This window comes from Passer domesticus, chromosome 5 (genome assembly GCF_036417665.1).
Source record: "Passer domesticus isolate bPasDom1 chromosome 5, bPasDom1.hap1, whole genome shotgun sequence".
In the NCBI taxonomy this organism is placed as follows: Eukaryota; Metazoa; Chordata; class Aves; order Passeriformes; family Passeridae; genus Passer; species Passer domesticus.
Window position 1 is genome coordinate 79,936,562 of NC_087478.1, and position 20,276 is coordinate 79,956,837.

Here is a 20,276-nt window from a genome sequence, read left to right on the forward strand (position 1 = left end):
AAAATAACAGAAATCCCCACATGAAAAAAATATTCTGCATTGCCAGTAAGTCTTCTTTTCAGGGGCCCTGTGGCAATGAATAAGCTCTTGGGACACTGAGGCATAGGAGAGAGAAATAAAATTGTAGAGACACAGTGCTGTGGAGTTTGGGCAGGATATAGTCCTTGGGGGACTACAGGGGAGGGATCTATGAAAAGGGACAAGCCTGCTTGGTGATTTTGAAGACATTCAAGATGTTCAAGGTAGCTTCAGAGTCAATAGCCAGAGAAATGAGGCCTGTTGTGATGTTTGAGTAATCCTGATAGGATGCGCAAATATAAAATACAGGATTACTCCAGCCCTGAGAGCAACTCCATCCTGGTTTTGGAACAAGACACTACATTCTGTGCTACCCTTAGCCCACAGGTCTTGTGGACTGTATCCAGGGGCTTGGAGGGTGGCTTGGAAGGTTTTATCTAAGGTGAGGCAGACCCCAAGACACTCAGCATCTGGGGCTGTGCCTTCCTCAGAGCTCTTTCTGGAGTAGACAACAGCCACTTTATATTTGCCTAGTCAATCTCTTTAAAAGTTAGTACTGATGGCAATGAACCAGTCAGACTATGGAAAATATACACCTAAAAATCATGTTCGACTGTAAAACTGCTCAACATTGATCAAACCTTGTCATGTTTGTCTTTGTCATGCTCTCCTCATACACCTAGTCACTTCTGCCTCCTTACTTGTAATTTTTTGAAAAATGGCATTATGTTAGCTAGTAAAAAATATGCTTCTTCTATGGAATATGAGCTTACTTATTTGATGCATAATAAGTAATCCATAGCTGTAGGTTTCAGGGGTAGAATATCTGGCCTTTGCTGTTCTAGACCTACAAATGCACACACAATCTTTCACATACACACACAAAAAAAACCCCCTATGCACTGATTTACTGACTCTGAGAGACAGTGCATTCAATGGTTTTGGTTTCATGGTTTTCATCCTCTGCTGTTGGCAGGAAATGCAGAGTGAAGGAAGCGAAGACCTGAGCACAGCATTTGGCCTCCTCTCCAACTCCCAGGATGTGACCTCCAGAATCTGCTGCTAAACAACGCCGATATCACAGAAAAGGGAACTGGCTCTGCCACTTCAGAACCAGCACAGGATTTGCAAGGCAAGCTTTAATATCTATGGAAAAAAAACACCTAGCAGAGGTACTTGGACACTGACAGCTTGTTTCTAGTCAGCATCCCACTGCAGAGAATTATTACATCTTACGATTATTTTTTATTTACATACACGGCAACCTGACAAAATGAGGTTGATGCTTTCTCCACTTTTTAGTTTCCAGCTGACTATCATTTTCTTTTAAGATTAAATAAGTAATTTATTGAGCTGTAACATCAAGTATTTATTAGGAAATTGCTGGGTAATTTTAACTGTATCTTTTTTTAAAACATAAATCTGCATCCAAGGCCTCCAGTAACTTTGTGCGACTCTGCACCATTAATTTCTTCCAGAGTGACATTCTGATATGAGCTGAACAGATGGAATTGCAGGATTGTTCTAGCAAATTTATCATAAAAAATGCATCCGACACCTGTGTAATTTGCCTAATCATTTTCCTAATAAGCTCCCACCATTAATTATGCACGATTTCCACAATGCAATCAAGATAAAAGTAAATCTGATGACTTAATACCCTTCAAAATAATTGGTTCACCCAACACAAGGCCTCCTTTGCTTTCCATAGCCATTCCAGTTAATTAGAAAAAGGGTGCACCCTGTAGGAGTCAGCAGAATGGAGGCTGAGCTCATGGTGGGAGGCAGGCCTGCTGGTTTTTTGGGCAGGAGTCAAGGATATTAACTCATGAAAGAGAGGAAGGGCCCCCCCACCTCTCATTGCTGCCTCTCCCCCCTCCCTACCCACCCCACCCAGCAGCAAACAGATGCGATTAGTGTTCTTCAGCCATCAGAAAACTGACTGCAGGACTCCGAGGGTCTAATGAGAATCAACTTTTCGGCGGCTGCTGTCTTGTGGTGCAGCCCACCTGTCACATCATTAGGTGCAGCATGTGCCTGGAATTCACTTTGCTAAATGAGATTTACAGGCCCCAGTGAAACCCATCCTGCAGCATTCCTGCTTCAATTAGCTAAAGATTAATTGTCTGAGAAAGGGAATGAAAGTTTTACTTCAACTGACCTGAAAATGGTGGGGGGGAGGAGGGAGGAGAGAGAGGGGGATGGAGGGGGAGCTGGGGAGGGGGGCAGAAAGTATGGCTCAGGTATTCCACATAGGCCTCAGGCAGCGTGGAAAAACGTGATAATTTAAAGGTGCTGCAAATTTCCTACACCTCGTCTGGATGAGTGAAATTAACTAGCACTAAAAGCTGTCAAATTAAAGGTTGACTTCCAGATATTAGCACCTTAAATGTCACCGAATATTCTCCGTCTCTCCCCTCCCCACCCTCCCTCCTTTCTCTCCCTCGGCCTCTCTCTCCCCTGCCCTCCCCATTCCTCCCCCATCTTTTTTTTTATTTTTTTTTTTTGGCAAGCAGGCATCTCGGCACACCTGCACGTGCACACAAACATTATCCTACTGCTGTTGCTGCTAACTGCCTGTGCGTGCTCAGGCCAGCGTCGCCTGGTATAAATCTCAGATGTAACCATGGCTACAGAACAACTGGCAATTACAAAATTTCCTCCATTTTTAATGTTACACTAATTATGTTTGAATGTGTTTTAATGAAGAAAGGAATTGAGGAGATGAAACAGTGTTCTCTGCATGAGAAGAGTGGGGGTGAGAGCCTGTGTCTCCTGCCTTTGACAGCCTGGAATTCAAGCCCAGGAAAGGTGCAGAGCATCATGAAATGAGGTGGTGTGCCTACAAGTACATGGTACTTGCACCAGCACATGAAATACATAGATTAAAGTTTAGGATCCCAATGATAGCACCAAAAAAATACCAGGCCTGCTCATAACATTGGCAAGAACAAATCACATCTTAAATTGCACTTTATTTCAAGGCTAAAAGATGGCTGCTTGTTCTGCAGTGCCATTGCTTGGGATATTCTGCTAGCCAAAGGTAAAGCTCCAAATCTTAAGCTGGTTTTGAAGACTCATACAATTACAGAATGCTTTCAGTTGGAAAGGATTTTACAGCCACCTAGTTCCAAACCCTCTGTCATAGACAGAGACACCTTCCACTAGACCAGGTTGCTCAAATCCATATCCAGCCTGGTCTTGATCATGCATTTCCAGGTATGTGACATCCACAGCTTCTTTGGGCAACCTGTTCCAGTGCCTCACCACTCTCACAGTGCAAAACCTCCTCCTCAGCTTCTGTTCAGTTGTGATTTTGAGTAAGTGAATTTTGAGTTTTCTTCTTCTGTTCTGCATGGTATGAAATATATGGAGTGTGAGGTGCTTTCCATGCTTGTATGATGTGTAAAACGTTTAAAAAAAATTGTTATTACCCATTGTGCTCTCAGCCCTTAGGTCTTGCATGTCTGCTTGTGCTTCATCTCTGGCTCTGTCTCATCCAAAACTCTAGGTCATGTCAACAAATTTAACTGAGGCCAGTAAGCCCTTGCATGTTGGTGCCTCCTGAGCCAGCTGAGGTGTGGCAGGCACACTCCAAATGCTCTTTCTGTTTTTTAATGACATGCTGGAGGGACACATCCTGCCACCCAAGTTATTCATCAGCCTCAGGGGTTTCCATCAGCAGAACCTGGTGGATGTCCTGCCACGGTGTGGTTACAGCCAGGTCTTGTGCTGGTGTTGGTGCCCTCAAACAGGGCAAGATGAGACAAATACAAGTTAGAAGGAGAGTAGCACTGCTTCTGGCATTTTGGGCTGGGGTCACAGGGCTGCTGTGCAACAGGTGTGAGTGTTTCAGCCGTGGGGCTTTTTTATAAGACCTATTTGGTTCTGTTTTACCTGGGGGGAATCAAGAAAAAAAACCCCAACAAACATTTTGAGTCCTACTGCTCCATCTTCTCTCCTAACCTGGTAATTTACCATGCATGCACACCCACTGCTGAAGGTGGGGTGGGGATAGTGTTACAAATTTCCTCGCAGCAGTGAGCTCTGGATCCCAGCTGTGTCTTCAGCGGCATGAGCCAGCTTGATTATGCTAAAGCACCCCTGGATCCCTTCCTCTTTTGTTTCAGTCTGCACAGGGTTTTAAAGCTTAAACATTTGACATGCTTGGGTAGTTTCTTCTCTAATTTTATCCCAGCTGACTGTGCAATGAGTTTAACTCAGAGCCCTTAGGTGCAAGCCACTTTCCACAATGTATATTAAACCTTATAAAAACTAGCCTGTATGTCATTATCCAGAATATAATTACCTATATTGGAATTTGGCCAGGATACTGGGGCTAATATTGTTAGCCTTGCAAAAATTGGCACGGGACTTTCTAATGACCACATGTGGTCAGTGCCATATGTTTCCAGCTCATCTAAGGGATGGTATCTCTCACACAGCCATGCCCCCTTGAAATCACTTCAGGGTAGGAAAGCAAAAGCTCAGAGGCCAGGCAGGACAGGCAGTTGCTGGTTCAGAGACTGATGACATCTTTGATGTGGAGCAGACACAGCTCTGTGGCAAGCCTGAGTGCTGCATGGCAAGGAGCTCTCACTGACCCAAATTTACATGTTCCCTCCCTCTCTTCTGCCAGCCTTCAAAACAAAACAAAATTTGTTCTGTTTTGATTTTGATCAACCTAGCCTGATAAGGGTCTCTGCCCTTTCTGGAGATGAGGTATTTTGCATAAAGCTATATTTTTTTATCACTCATCACACAGGTGACTTCATCCACTCAAGATGTTACTTTTGACAAGAGTGACCTAAACCATAAACTCTGTTAGAAATGTTGTATAAACTCCTTTTATTTTTTAAAGCTCCATGTGCTGTATGTCATACAGTCATAGCACACCCTAACTGAGGATAACTGTGCTTTAAAGTCATTAAGCTAACATTAATGTTCTCATTAAAGGGAAATCCCATTCAAATGTTTCCATGTTTGCTCTGTATGCCACTAAGAAATTTGGGATAAAAATTTGGAAATATTGGAATCTCTCAGACAAAACAGTACTTTATCACTGCTCTGGTCAGTCTGATGAAACTCATCTCCATCCCATTGTTCAAAACATTCATAAAAGCATGAAAAAGAGTTGGTTTTTGAGCACCTGTGGTAGAATGTCATTACAGGATTCAAAATGAACCTTGCTCTGCTGTTTCCTTGTTATCCTGACAGGAAGTATTCAGTGTTCTTGTCCTTTCCCAGTTTGTTCTTCATGACCCTTCTGAGTCTCCTCAGAGTGACAAAATCACCCCCTCTTCTGCTGCCAATGTGTGTGGGGTTCTCTCCCCACTTTTCTTCTTCCCTCTCTCCTTTGAACTGCTAAGCTGTATTCTCTTCAAATTGTACAATGAAACCCTCCATTTACTTTAGCCTGTGATAAAATAGATTTTCATTATAAAACATTTAATGTTACTGCACGACTTCTGGCCTGCGTGGCTTGTTAGGGCACAAGTGGTGGTAGAAAAGTGATGACCTAACACCTCTGTTTTAAACCTAATTCTCTCTTGATCGTCAAAAAGTTGTGGAAAAAGAAATCAAATCTATTATTGGACAAGGTTATCATTAAGGAGGTTGGCAAGCCTTCATCTTTACAGCCTTCAGCTTTACAGCTCTCCTTTTCTGGAGAGATCATCGTTTGGCTTTAACGATCTGCCGTGCCACAGGTAGTGTTTAATCTTCCCTTTTTGATTAAACTGCTAGAGATGGTTTTGCCAAGTCATCTCCAAGACACTGTTTCCTTCACATGTCCTGGATTTTTGACTTTGTTACAGCTTTTTTACTTCAATATAACTCAAGGCTGGTTGTGACTTTGGCTGTTGATGTTTTTCTAATAATGGTCAATTCATGAAATTGTGGCTCCATTTACACGTGGTGAAGATGTGTCAGAGGAGCATATGGAAAGAAGTAGATCAAAAAGTTATTTTAGCAACTTTATTCTCTCTTACTGAGATCTCTGGCCCAGCTCAGTTTGGGACTTGCTATAACTCACATCAGTTACGACTCAACTTCTGCATCAGATTTCAGAGATGAATGCTTTCCTGTAAAAGACTAAATTACCTAAAGCAAATCTAACTTGAGGAGGGCAGTTTTTAGGGCTATATCCTTGTGATGTTTCAGCCAGGAGTATTTCAGTCAGTCTGGCACGGGAGGGATCTGACAGAAGCAAGTTTTCAGTGCTTTGAAATTCATTGTTTTGAGAGTGATAGTAAAACGAAGGCAGCAAGGGATGCGAGAAATGAGAAAATGTGATTTACTGGAAAAATCTGGCTCTTTTGGGTAAGAAGGAGCTGCCTGCATTCAATATAACTGGATGTATATTTAATTAATAGCAAGATGTTCAGTACTTTTTGCAAACACTTGCATACCCAAAGAAATAATTCACTGTGCAATGGATCCCTAGCAAAAGACCTTACTGCGATCCATGCCAGCACCACTGTCAACCTTGGTTTCTCCCAGCTTTTTAATGTTGTGATGAATATTTTCAGCCTTTCTGGAAGCCAAGATCAATGGGTTTGAAGCCTCTTTTGTAGGACAAATATATGCTTACTCTGTCATAAGCTCATAAAATATATATTTTTGCTATTTTGTGACATAGTTTTGGGATGTTTTAGGTCTGTTTACTAGGACCTTATGCACACCCATATCTCTGGTATACTGAGGCTGCGGAGATGTACAGCAAATTCTACAATGTCCTCTCTAGACACTCAAAATAAATTGTGGAATTGATGATTAACTCTGCAAAATAAGTTGACTACTTCTAGAGCAAGGTGGTTTGAGAGACAGGAAAATCTATTAATTTGTTTTCCTATTTAAAAGACAAATAAGTGCAGAACCATAAATAAGGAGGTGAAACGTGACTGTTTACCACACAAATGTGAATTAAGCAGCACTTGATGGGAATATTTTGCAATTTGCTCCTGAGAGTATTGCTGACCCGTCTAATTTTAAGTGTGCAGTAAAACGAAGGCCTTCTGGATGGATCTCGTGAAATCAACTCACAACCTGCTGTGCAGAACACCTGGACAATTGCAAATTGTTTCATTCTAAATAATTGCAGTTATTTAATTCTAAAGGTTGCTTTTCAGGCCTGTGTTCTGGAGGTTTGAGGCCCACAAAGAGGATAATTTGCTATCTGAGGAAAACAGTATTATATCAGAAGTTTGAAGACACGTTTTGGGCTGTTTAGTGTCTTTTGTTTTGATTTTGGACTTTTTCTGTTCCCCCTCCTAAATTATGGCAGTATTTTATCAAATCTCAAGGGATTTCTGTGTTATGCTGTTGAAAAATTTAGCTTCAGTTGACTTTACTAGTACAGGTATTGTTAAATTGTACACATAACTTAAGTGTTCTTCCACTCTGCCTTTGACTGGTCTTTTAAGGAGTTTCCATTCCACAATTTAGGTCCTTCTACTGATTCCATCACTGATTTCTAAGAAAGAAGCAGTATCTTAAGAATCTTTAAAAGACAACTTTCCCATGCTAGTATGAAGCCCCAACATTTTTTTATTTTTTGTTTCTACTCTGAATAAATTATTCAATAATTCTGGGTTTATTACCACAGCTACTATTTGCCTTTCAGACAGTCAAGCTTGGAAGGGGCAATCTGAGGCCATTGCCCCCCACCCCAAAAGTTAAAAAGCCCAGAGCTCCTGCTGGGACATCCTTGCTCCCAGCTGCAGTGAGCAGTAGGAGACTATTCTTTCTTTGGTTTTGTTGCTTTTTTTAAAGCTCCCAGTATTTCTGCTGATACCTAAATAGAGATTGCTGACTTTTTGGCATTTCTGAAGATGTCTGTCTTGTCTTAGCGTCCTCAGCAAATGGGAGCTCAGCTCTAGCAAAAATTTGGCTCCAGGTCTGTGTACTTATGGCAACTTCCTCTGTGAATAGTGAGCTCTGTTGTTAATTAATGCAAGCTGTGTTATCATTTCATCTACTGTTGTTCCTTCTGTTCGGCAAATTTTCTGTTTATTCTAAGTATCACAGTAGTGTTTGTAGGCCTTAGTCAAGAACTTGGGCCTCATGGTATACAGAAATAATAATTATTAATAGTTTCTTTTTTTAGCTTGCCTTCTTAAGAAAACACAAGTTATGCTGTCGTTCTGTTTGTCTGGCGGCCTGCTCCAAATAACTTTGGAATCTTTTAATTAATTCCAACCAAAGTTTACTGTGGAAATTTTGTGGAAACTGGTTACCAGCAAGAGGAAAAGGTGATGCAAATTAAGGCTCCTGCTGCAAGGAAGAGCGTGTGGTGAGCTTGTGTTATTTTCTTTCTGGGAGCAGACATGTGCTGGCTGGCCAAGCAGCATAAATATAGCTCTTGTGCTGCCTCTTCCCTTTTCAGTAATTAGGAAATCCAGGAGGGAGGTGCTGTGCTCTGTCCTCATTTTGAACAAGAATCAAGGAGTAGAGGGAGGCTGGAAGTAGTGTAGAGGAAGACTTGGATATATTGAGTGGGGATTTGGGAAGCAGTCTTCATTAGCTGTGCTGCTCTCACATTAACTAACTAGATTTATTTTTTAGTATACTTCGGAACGCATATATTCACAAGGATTTTAATGGGAGTCTTCCTGAGGAGAGCTGAGAAAATCCTTGGGAAATTCTAGAAGTGTTGATGGTGATTTTCACAACTAATGATGGTAGTTTCATTTGCATGAGATGTACAAGAAGAACATTCAAACTGGTGCACATATAAACATGAACAATTGTGCCCATTTAAATTATCAGTTCTCTACTATTATTTTGAGTTCAAATAATCGTTTATAAAGTTATCTGAAATTTTGCCAAAGGTAGATAATTTTTCCAAATCTGTAATAAAAATCACAAGTGTCGTATGTTTAACTAGGAGATTATCATGAATAAATGCACCTCAGAAAAGAGTTAATAATTTTCTTTCCCCGCCCCCTTTTTTCTAACTAGGGGTCCCAGAGAATGCTCATTTTGGGTATCACAGTTGCCCTGTATTGACTGGATAACTTATAATAAAAAAATAAGGAATTCTTCTCTGGTTTGGATACTATTAGGATTTGTTCCTTTTTTTTTAATTAATAATTTTTATTTTATTTAGCATTTTAATGTTAAACCACTGTTCTGGCTGAACTCCAGCTTCTGGAGAAATTCCAGCTTAAGTAATTACTTCTTATGTAATGAATTTCCCTATGTGGCATTAATTGGAAGAGCTATTCTTCACTTCCTGTCCTAACGTGATCTATAATGTTACTCTGTGATATAGGTTACTTTGGACAGCCCTGGAAATTGCTGCATTTTAGTAGATAAATACATATGCACTGGGCAAGTTTCAGAACTTCTGGGGTGCATCATCTACAGAGCCTGAACCCTTGTTCAAATAAAAAAATTTTGCTACTCAAGCATGAGTAACCACGCTGTCCTCCAGTAGCTGGAAACCTTAAAAACACAAGATGTAAACTTTAATTCCACTCCTTGGTGTTAGAATGGTTCTTTTCAGCTGGAAGGACAAAGGCCCAGGGTTAAAGGTTCTGAATTTACTGCAGGGTGTCCCAGGGACCTTTTCCAGGTAAGGTCTGTCTGTGTGCAGATGGCCATTCCTTTGTTCGTGTGGCTACAGAGGGAAGGAGGGAACCTTTCTGCATAATAAATCAAGTGAGAATTCTTTACTACTGTTTTTGCAAAATTAAATTAAATTTCTCTAATCTCAAATGCTATTTACAATATAAATTATCTCTATATATTCAGTCTGTTCGCATCCAATATAATTAAAGCCAGAAAATCTGCATCTATTATTTTTTGCTGTTTACAGACCCTCATAAATTCTTGGGTTTTTTGGCCATTTTGGCTGGCTGTTCTAAGTCTGCTTCCCTCTAGTTCTATGCTGAATTTTAATCTGCAGCCGTAACTATTGAGAACATTTTCTTCAAATTCTGTTTGTTTGGCAAGGCAAGCTGAGGCCTGCATAGAAGACAAATTTAAGAAAATAGGTTTAAGAAAGCTATGAACAATTAAAATGTACAATCTCTCTGGGACTACTTTCTTGGACACATAGAAGATAAGGTAACTTTTGGTTTTTTCGTGTTTCCAAGGTTAGTATTGCTGTGGGGCAGAAGGCTGGTTTATGGCAACGTGGCTGATTATTTTGGATACCTACATGGTAAGTTTTGCCAAAGTTTTGAAACTCACATGAAATAATTTGGTGAGCATCTGACCTGTGTTTCATATCAGGAGTCACTCTGCAATCACAGCAGTGTCACTGTGAGCTAGAGACATTTTCTGCAAGTCCTGATACAAAGACTGTGGGTGATGGGGGAATTGACTACAGTCCTGCTGTCCCATGCCTTATTGCTACACATGTGCACTTAATTTCTGAGCCAAATTGGTGTACCTTCATATTTCAGCAATTGTGCCTTGTTGCACCAAGGTCTTGATGCCTGTCAAGAGCATCTAGCACCAGAAATGCCTTTTCAGATGTGAAATATGGTTATTTTCTTTTTTATCCTCAATTTGCACTGAATCTGGCATATGGTGACATGCACTTCTTGTTAAAGATTTAGAAAATAGGTGTGGAAGTATTTCTGTGTGTTGTTACTGAAATGAGAGTTTACTGACACCTGGCTGGATACTAGCCTGCTTCCCATGACTATCCATGTAAGTTAGCTGCTAAGAAAATCTGAATTAAAATTTCATTATATGACAAAGCAAATACCCCAGCCTTATTTTTGCTTGTTCAGAAATCTTTGGAAAGTTGCCATTGAGCCTTGAGTTTGGGCTCTTACAGGCTATTAAATATGCCATGAAAGCAGTCTTAAAATTTTGGTAAGTTAAACAATAAGACTGACCCTCAAACAGAGGCTTAGCATGGCTTTTTTGCAGGCAATGTGTACCCTGATGTATGGGCTGGCTGGCTGTAGATCAAAACTGGAGGTTTTATTGATTAAAGTCTTCCTACAGTGGGGATTAAAAAGGCATGTCTTATCTCACTATCTATTTGAAAGAAATAGATTCCTGTTATTTGCTGAAGTAAGGGAATGCTGGCAGTATCAAGTTCTTTACATGAGGACTGACATGACTAGATGCTCCTTTGAAGATTTAATTCACTGTGTTGGAGGAACAGTCCAGCCACTCTGGGAACAAAACTAGTCTGGACAGCCCTTCCCCAGCTGTGTGACTGCACTGGCTCTGAACCCTCTGAGATCTGCCTGTGAGTAGGCTGGTTTTGGTAGGGTTTTTTTTTTTTTTTTTGGTTGGGTTTTTTATTGCAGTTTGGCTTTGATTAATTGTTTGCTATTTTGTGGTTTTGTTTTCTTTTTTTTTCCCCAACTACTGTCTTGTTTTTTGGTGGGTTTTTTTGGTTTTTTGTTGTTGTTGTTGTTGTTGTTGTTGTTCATTTGCAAGTAAAGCTGAGTACAAATTGCTTTTCAATTCTAACCTTCACTTAAATCAGTGCCATCACTGAGGAGACATCCAGAGACACACCTAGCCCAGAGTCTGGCCCTGTAGCAGTGAAGCAGCAGAAAAACTCTGAAGTGTTGGTGTGTCCCATATGAGAGAACTTAGGGGATGTCATGTGGAGCAGCTTCATTAATTTTTGGACCTTTTTTCAACAAGGACCAACTCAGACCAAATTAACCAACAGCTACTTAGCAAAAGTAGCTTTACATTCTTTCAAATCTGTTGTGGGTTTTTTTTTAATGGACTTGTTGGCACTGCTCAAGTGTTGGACAAATAATGCATGCATATAAATTACTGCCCGTGATTTTATGACCAGTAGCATTAATTTCTCCAGAGAATAAACTTTAAATATTTTGAGCAAGGTACATCCAAGCTCCCTTTCAGAGTTAAAGGCTTGGAAGGGGTTTCCATGAAAGATCCAGTGAGCAAGCAAGGCACAGAGGCCAAGTGCTTGTCCCCCTTAGTACCTTGATCAACCCATACAGCTGGAAATCCCACATCAAATATGGCTGTTTCTAAGGCTCCCTAAATGTCACTGTTCTTACCTTTAAAGCCGAGTGGAAAGTAGTAATTCTGTTTTTCTGAGAATTCACACTCCTAATTTTTTTTTCATTTACACTGTACAAAACAAAATAACTATTCTTTGTTCAGTGTGGCTGGGGTGGGGTTGAGAGGCTAGCTCCTAGTTTAGGAGCTAGCTACATTTCTGAAGAGTCAGAGAATATTTCTGGCAGTAAACCAAGGGGTATCTAGTTAGAAACCAATTGATAGAAGGAAGATTTCAAAACCTAAGTCCTGTTGTGATCTTGCAGTTCTTGCTGATTTTTACCAGTAGCTTATTAAAACTTGACTTTGTTGCACAAGAATGTTTAGATGTCAACAAGTAAAAGGTTTTTTTAACATTTGCTTATCTCGATATTAAGGTTAATGGGTATCAGACCAAGCAGTTAGTCCCACTGCCTTATTCACAGGAGTGGAGTTATATGTATCTTAGTGGATTTTTGAATATTTTCTATACTATTGGATTCTATAAACTATTCATTTTTGTATTCCTGTTTCTCATTCATTATTCTCTTCTTTCTCATATGAAAACTCATACGTATCATAGGGTATTGCTTCTACTTTCTTGAATTTTTTTTCTCATTTGCTTTAAAAATTACCCACTAATGGCTATAGTATGCTAATATGTGCTTTATAGTAACAAACTGCCAAGCCAGAATAGTGTTGCAATCATTGTGCTTTCATCCTTTAGTTTAGGGATTAAGGTCAAAGCCACAATGATATTCAGAGCTGGAGTGGCCACTTCTCTGCCCACATACAGATTGAACTCTAGAAAGAACGACTTAGCACAGGGAAAGAACAGCCACACAGAAACAGTTTTGACTTCTTTCTGAGTCCTAAATTCCCCACAGATATTATCTTATATTTTCCTGGTCCATTTTACACATGGTCCATAAGGGGGTGCTCTGAGAGACTAATTACCTCCTTGTGTGTGCTATAAACAATGTAGATTATAGGACAAGGGTTTATCTCCACAAAGCATAACCCTGGCATGCTTTTTACTAATCTTCCTATTTCAGAAAAGAGGGTGGTCTTATTCAATGGGATGGATGTTAATTCAAGTCCCTAGAGGACTTGAATTAAAGACTAGAGGACTTGAATTAAAGACTAGGTAACTCCTTCTGATTATTAAATTTGTGGTCTTAATTTAGCAGCAGTACCTATGCTATGTTTTCCCCCATACTGAATTCTACTCAGTTAAGCAATGTCCAGAAGAATTAAACCAGAAGACAAATGCAGTGTAAATATTCACTTTGAGTTCTTATGATTAATGCAATTGATTTGTGAAAGGATGAAATTATATTGTAAAGTTAATCATTAGAGAAAATAAATGCCTGAAGGACCTAAGCTTAATATATTGGGCTTTTCTTTTCACTGAGTCAATATAGATTGACAAGCCATATTTCCCATTCAAAGAAATGTTAAACGTGTTTACAGATTTCATGAAAGACTCTGAAGACAACATCGCTTTAACAACGTTTTCTGTCAAAGGCTACAATAATAACCTGATTTCTACTCTCAGTCACGCTGGAGTAACTGTCAGAAATGGTACAGCACATTGCTTAAATGCAGGAGAATTTGGTTTTGTAATGCTGCAAAAAAAAAAAATAATTGTTTGGGGTTTTTCTTTATTTTGTTGGTTTGGTTTTGGTTTTAATCCTACAGGTAGAGGTGAAGTTGAAATGTAGTTCAGACCCCTCATATCCCTCAAACAGCAGAAAGCTAAAACCTTACTCTGTATAACTGAAACATTCTTTTGTAGGTATGAGCCTTTAAAACCAAACAATTATATATTCAATACCTTATTTATTTGAATATTAGGAGAGAATTGGTGTACGAAGCTCTAACTTTTGGAAGTCTAGAGTTGTTGTGGTTAATGTGTCTGTTGCTGTGCATGAGAGGCAATTGCTTGGGATGTTACATTTTGTTAACATGTGTTAGCAAACTAAACTTGCTTGCTTGAGGCAACCCCAAGATCTGCTGGCAGTCCACAAGTTATTTAAGACTATGACTTTGATGACAACCTTACTTCCCTTTGACTTTGTTGTGAATAAAGATCTGAAGCCTTCAGGAGTCATTAAGGAATCATCTACTATTTGTCAGATACTGAATGGTAATAACATGCAAGTTTTCTTAGCACTTCTGTGAGATAGGCTGAGTTGTGTGACAAGCAGTGTATTATAAATTCTTTTCATGCTCTTCTGGATCCTACCAGATCCGACACATGCAATTCTAAGATTGTCACCATATTTTATATTGCATTAATTTGGTATTACTTGTAGTCTGAGTTTCAGTAAGCAGAGTTTGAGAAGTAGAAACTAGTCCCAGTGTTAACTTTTCTATAAGAACTCCATTCCTTTCTTCCATGCAGAATGGCAAGACAGTGTTTCATTTCTATTTACAAGTATGATGTAAAGATGAATTAATTATTTGGAAATTCTTTTGAGATTACTCAGCATTGAAAAATGCAAATTATTAATATTAAATTATTAAATTCTACTATTATAGTTCGTGATAATAATAGAGCATATCCTAAAGTAAACAAATTGAAGAGACTGATTAAAATTGCATGGACAATTTTAACTTTCAATTTTCTGACCTTATAATACACCTGTGCTCAATTAGATCATCTCAGGTCTTTGATATTTTCTGATGTGTAATCTGTTTTGAGTAATGGGAAAATATTTTTGTTTGTTATGCCTAGTATTTTTATGCATGTTTTGCAATTTCTTGTTTTGAGCAGAAACAAATATCATGTTGAAGGGAAAAGTAATTTTCTAACATGCATTGCTTGGGTTTTGTTGCAGCATATGTAACCATTAAAAGAAAAAATCAAACCTCAATTAAGATATCTTTGCGCTTTGAGTAATTACATGAAGTCTGTAATACTTTGGCACTAGGGATTATTGTTTGCTTGTGTGCTTCAAGCACAAGTTTGGATAAAAAAATGAACTTTACTGCAGATAAATTCAATTTGCTTAAAAGAAAGCACAATACAGATTCATAGAACCATTAAATAATTTAGGCTGGAAAGAAAACCCTTTAAGATCATGGAACATTTTTTGTAGCGCTATCCATTCACTGTCAGGAAAATAGAGCTCTCTGGACAGCTCCAGTTGGAGAGTCACAGCACATGGGAAAGCCCAACTCTCCACCTTTGTTAGATCTTTGATAAGTCATCACCTCACACTTCTGCTACATGGAGATCTCATTCTAAAAATGTCTATTACTTGGGAAGATTGCACTCAACTGGTCTAACTGTTTAGATTAAGTGCTTTTTGTGGTTGATTGGTTTTGGTTTTTGTTTGTTCTTCTCCCTTCTCTATGAGATAAAAAGATCCAACACAAAAACAAAGGAAAGCAGAGAAGTTATCTTTATTATATTCAGAGATTGGAACAAATCAGAAATGTCAATATCTTGAAATATAAAATCTGATCTTTGAGACCCCAGGGCTTTTCTATAGGCAGAACTTCTAAGTGCTGATGCCACCCCAACCAATGAAGATTTTTATTGATTTAGATTTGTCAATGCTTAATTATGCACCATTACAGAAATATATGATGTCAATGAAAAAGAGGGATGTATGAATAAAAAATTATTTGCAGTATAACAACTGCATGCAGAGCAAAGCTTTTAGGTCTGGCTTTTAAAATTGAAAAGATTTTTTTTTTCCATATAAACAGTTTCACCCACAAGAAGGATTTAATTTTTTGGGAGGAGGAAGAAATCACACATGTTAGGAGGACAGCTTCTTCTTTTGTGTGTTCAGATGTCCACTTGCATTCAAATAAATATGTACATGTCTCCTGTGTAAATACCATCAGGTCCATGTGTAAGTGTAATTACAGAGCTGAAAGATATTTTAGACAAAGGAAAAAGTAGTTAGACTTGATGCTGCAGTGATCTGGCTCCCTTTATGGTGACACAGGCTTATTCTGGAAATGAATTGATCTTGAAAGTAACCCAAGACTTACAAAAGGGCTGAAAACTTCCTTCACTGAGGATGTGGGCTGCAGACCTCCAGTTCTCTGTGTTGCTACTTTCTCTCTTGGTTTGCTTTGCTTTGTTTTGTTTTTTTCAGTAGGGAGAAGTCTCTTAACAGCAAGTAGGAGCCCAAACTGCAGTATTCAGATCTGGATATAAGCATCCTTAAATTTATTAAATAGAGATTATCTTTGGTTTTGATAATGGGGGAACAATAAGGAAGGATAGCAGTTGGAAAAACCCTGTGAGGTCTCCAGTTAGTCAGTTAACACTGTTGACTCATTTCTTTTAAGTCATTATGAATTCAGTGTGTGAAATCTTTGACAATTATCTAATTGGAGAAGTTGTCTTGCATTTGACCATTCTCTTTTTGCAAGCCATTGATCTGCTGATATATTACAGTCAACCAGCTCAATGCACCGTTGAGATATTTTATTGTGATACATTAACAGAGCAATGGTCATTGATTGATACCAGGAGAGCAAAGGAAGATTTCTTCTGTATGTTTTGCTTAAAATAAAATATACTAAAAAAAAAAAAAAATAAAAAAGATATGCTGGGCAATATTCTGTTCTCACTCCATTACAAATCCAATACCATTTCATTAACATCTGTGGGGTTTCTCCAGGGTTAAGGTGGCATGGCTGAGAACAGGATGGCTCTTGCATGCTGTCAATATACTCAGGTGCTTTGTTTGTGTTTAGAAGGAAATCAGATACACAGTTATAATTTGGGTCAAAATTAGCTATGTTAATTTTCAGTCAGTTTGTATTTAAACATGTGCACATATATCTGTGTGTGTGTCTTGGAATAATGAATGGGATGCATAAAGAATCTGCCTTAGTCACATTCATTTCTTAAGCCAGCTTTTGCTGCTGCCTTTTATTTTTATAGGGAAGAGCTTTGTGTCACGGAGAACCATTGCCACGCTAAATGTATCTCAGCCCTGATCTAAAGGGAGCATTTCCACCAGAAAAAAACCCCACATTGTTTAGTCTTTAGGTCAATTGAATCTTTGGCCTCTCTGCCAAGTGTGTCAGCACTGGTGCCAGTTGCTGAGCGTGGTGATTTTTATGATTTTTACAGCGCTCGTCTTTCGGGGATTGCGCAGCCGCCGTTGCGATCGTTGTGTACAACCCACCCAGGGCAGAGCTCTCTAATCCCTGCACCAGGGGACTGCCCGGCCACTCAGATTACTCAAAGTTCATGCTGCTGCAGTGCTGCCTGCTCGAAATGTGCAGTTCAGGCCTTTTTTGCATGAAAAGTAAATCTTTTGGCAAAAGGCATGTTAAAGGAAGAGCCACGTTAAAACTCCTGTAGCATGAGCAGCATGGAGCTTGGGCATGTGAGTGGCAGGTATAAATTTTCCTGACTGAGTGTTGGAGCCTGGCATTCTCTTGGACTGAATGAACTGGAAACCACAATACTTTTATTATTTTTTATAAAATAATTTTATTAGTTTTTTAGTTATCCAGGGATCTAAATGGAAAATGATGAGGTAACATCTTAAGTGACACTGGAATTCTAGGTTAGAATATGTAAATGTTAGATGAGTTACAAATTGCTTAAACTGATCCATTTAAAATAATGTTTTTGCAATAGTGTTTTGTTTAGGGTAATAACACAGAAATAATTGGCTTATCCATTTTTAACATTTAAATTTTTTAATTTTATCCATTTCTACACAAGTTTTCCAATTCATCTTCACTTCATCTTCACTAATATGAGGGTTTTCACATTTTGCGTTCGTACATTTTTTTCTACTTTTAGACATTATTTTATATTAGAACCTCATGGTTGTGTTTGGGTTTGCAGGATTCAAGAAAAATTAACTGTATTAGAAATTCTCCACTGCAGTTGAAAAGAAGCTCAAAGGAATTATTTTTATCCACATTACCATTCCTCCTGAGCAATTTGTTCCCTCTATTTATATTCAAAATTTACACCATATATTTTTGAAAACATTTCTGCAAAAAGACAGTTTTCATGACTTCACAGCCTGTATAAAATTTCTTATAAGGATCTGGAGTGGTAGTAGTCAAACTAGCTTTCATCTCTGACTTTGCAACGATCCTGTGTTTAAATATCTAAATGCGAAAAGAGATGGAAAACACTTCACAAACTTATCTGGAATCAAAACTTCCCTATTTGTTTGGGGGAAAAATTTGTGAATTTCAGCTGAGAAAGACTATATCCTAATTAGTTCCACATAGTCTCCAGAAGAATTGTAACTCTGGTTCATTAGACTCCAATTTTGAAGTGTTACCTTCTGCTGTTTTTGTTCACAGGACTACATTTTATAAGGTGTGTGATGATGCCTCGTGTTAGGAAGAGGAGCATTACTGCTGAAGGGCTTGGAAGGTAAAACTTGTATATGCAGAACAGCTTAGAGAGAAGCTCAAATGTTGTCCAGTGTATAATGAATAATGAGTTGCACCATATTAAAATATAAATATATTTATTCTTATGTATGCTTATATACTCAGTGCTTTTATTTTTTAATTTTAACCCAATTACTTTCCCATTAAGAGAGAGTGGCTTTCTGAATAGAGAAAATTGCTTAGCTTGGAACCATTTTTTGCCCTTGTCTATTCCTGGGCAGAGTTGAAATCTCTGGTTTAGACCTTTACTTGTGACATTACATTTCACATTGCTTTGGTGTTCACAAAGAAGTTTGTGGGGTGGGGTATTTTTAAGAAAACTTCCTTCCTCAGTAGTTCATGCTAAATTGATTTGCACTTCAGCAATATGGAATTGTCTTAGTTCTTGGAATTCTCTTTCACTCTCTTCACTAGGATGGTGCTTTCATTGTTACAGCTGCTGAAATGCTCACTGTGAAGTATTGCACTATATTGAGGCCTCATGCTTTTTTACTCTGCTTCAGACTTTGTTCCAGTTTGCTGAAAAGTTATTCTGTGGTTCATAATCCTTTAAGAAAATGTGGTATAATGTGGTGGTCTTTTTGAGCTAAATTTTGGCTGGTTTGAGGAAGGCAGAAATATTTTTGTTACTACTATATTAAGTGGATTTAATTCTTCTTTGTTCATAGCTTGCTTGTAAATGACATCAATTTTAAGACTCTATTTCCTTCTTAAAATTTCCCTGCAAATATTGTCTGTTGACAAATTCTTGCCTGTGGACTGCCATTACACCTAAATTATTATTTCCTAAATTATTTTTTCTGAATGTATTTTTCAAGATGATGGGGTCATTTTCTTCCCTTATATTTAATCATCTATGTGGTGCATTCACTGAATGAATAACTGAATCAAGAAAATACATAAATTTTTTTGGTTTGTGTGGGGTTTTTTTTTTTGGATTTTTTTTTTTTTTTAGGAAAAGGTAAGTAGTAGCTCAGGTAATTTAATTAGAATTCAATTAGGATACCTTAACCTTTTTTTCCCCCCTCAATTATCCAGCCACTCTCATTGGCAATCTTCACAAACACCAGATTAAAAAAAAAAAAAAAAAACCAAAAAAAAACCAAAAACAAGAAGCCCCACAACTTATTTCCTTTTGATTGAGGGATCATGACCTAAATTGCTGAATGCTAGACATTTTTTTTGCTGCTTACAGCAAATGTTTACATTTAATTTTCTTCCACTACATTGATACCACAGAATAATGCATGGAGTTCTGCCTCTGAAGGATTCAGAGGGATCCCAGTACAGGTGTTACTCCTGTGCTGAATGAAGCTCTGGCTGCTTTAAGCAGTCAAAAAGTGCATTGATGTAGTGGTACCCATTTGTCCATTTCAATTTATTAAATAGATATTAGTGGCAGGCAGCTGTCCTGCTCTAGGGCAGCTCTGGCTTCATACATGCACCATTGCATAGGATCTATTTGCCATGGTAAATACTTCAGATGTGAATATGCATTATTGTCTGTCAGTTTTAGCAAGTTCCCCACATTTCAGCCATTACTGTTCACAGGGAAATGAATAATAAAAAAGAATAAGAACAGAATCCAACTTCAAAGTTGGTGTAATCCCTTGCTATTTGCACAGCTGCAATCATGAGACATTCATATTTTTGTTGTGAATATTTGAATCTGAATATCAAAGTAGAACTTAGAGAATGCCACCCTGTTGACCAACATAATAGAAAATATTAGTACAAATCTCTCAAAGCCTAATTCTTGGGCAGCCGTGAATAATGTCTTATTGAAAGCAAATCTTGTTCAAAGCTACAATGATTTCTGAAATGTATAGAGCAATCAAATCAAGGGAGTCAAGCCTGAATACACA

The 20,276-nt window shown here is 38.4% G+C and overlaps 1 long non-coding RNA gene across 4 annotated transcripts in view; it reads left to right on the forward strand.

Annotated features, from left to right (window-relative positions):
• Positions 1–20,276, forward strand: part of LOC135301126 (uncharacterized) — a 143,337-nt gene that overhangs the window by 86,798 nt on the left and 36,263 nt on the right. For 3 of the 4 annotated variants that reach the window (XR_010362859.1, XR_010362862.1, XR_010362860.1), the window contains exons 3-4: positions 995–1,150; positions 18,319–18,391. This is a non-coding gene — a long non-coding RNA (uncharacterized LOC135301126). Of the gene's footprint in view, positions 1–994; positions 1,151–10,118; positions 10,187–11,027; positions 11,234–18,318; positions 18,392–20,276 lie in introns of all 4 variants that reach the window. The other variant, XR_010362861.1, reaches the window with a different exon arrangement.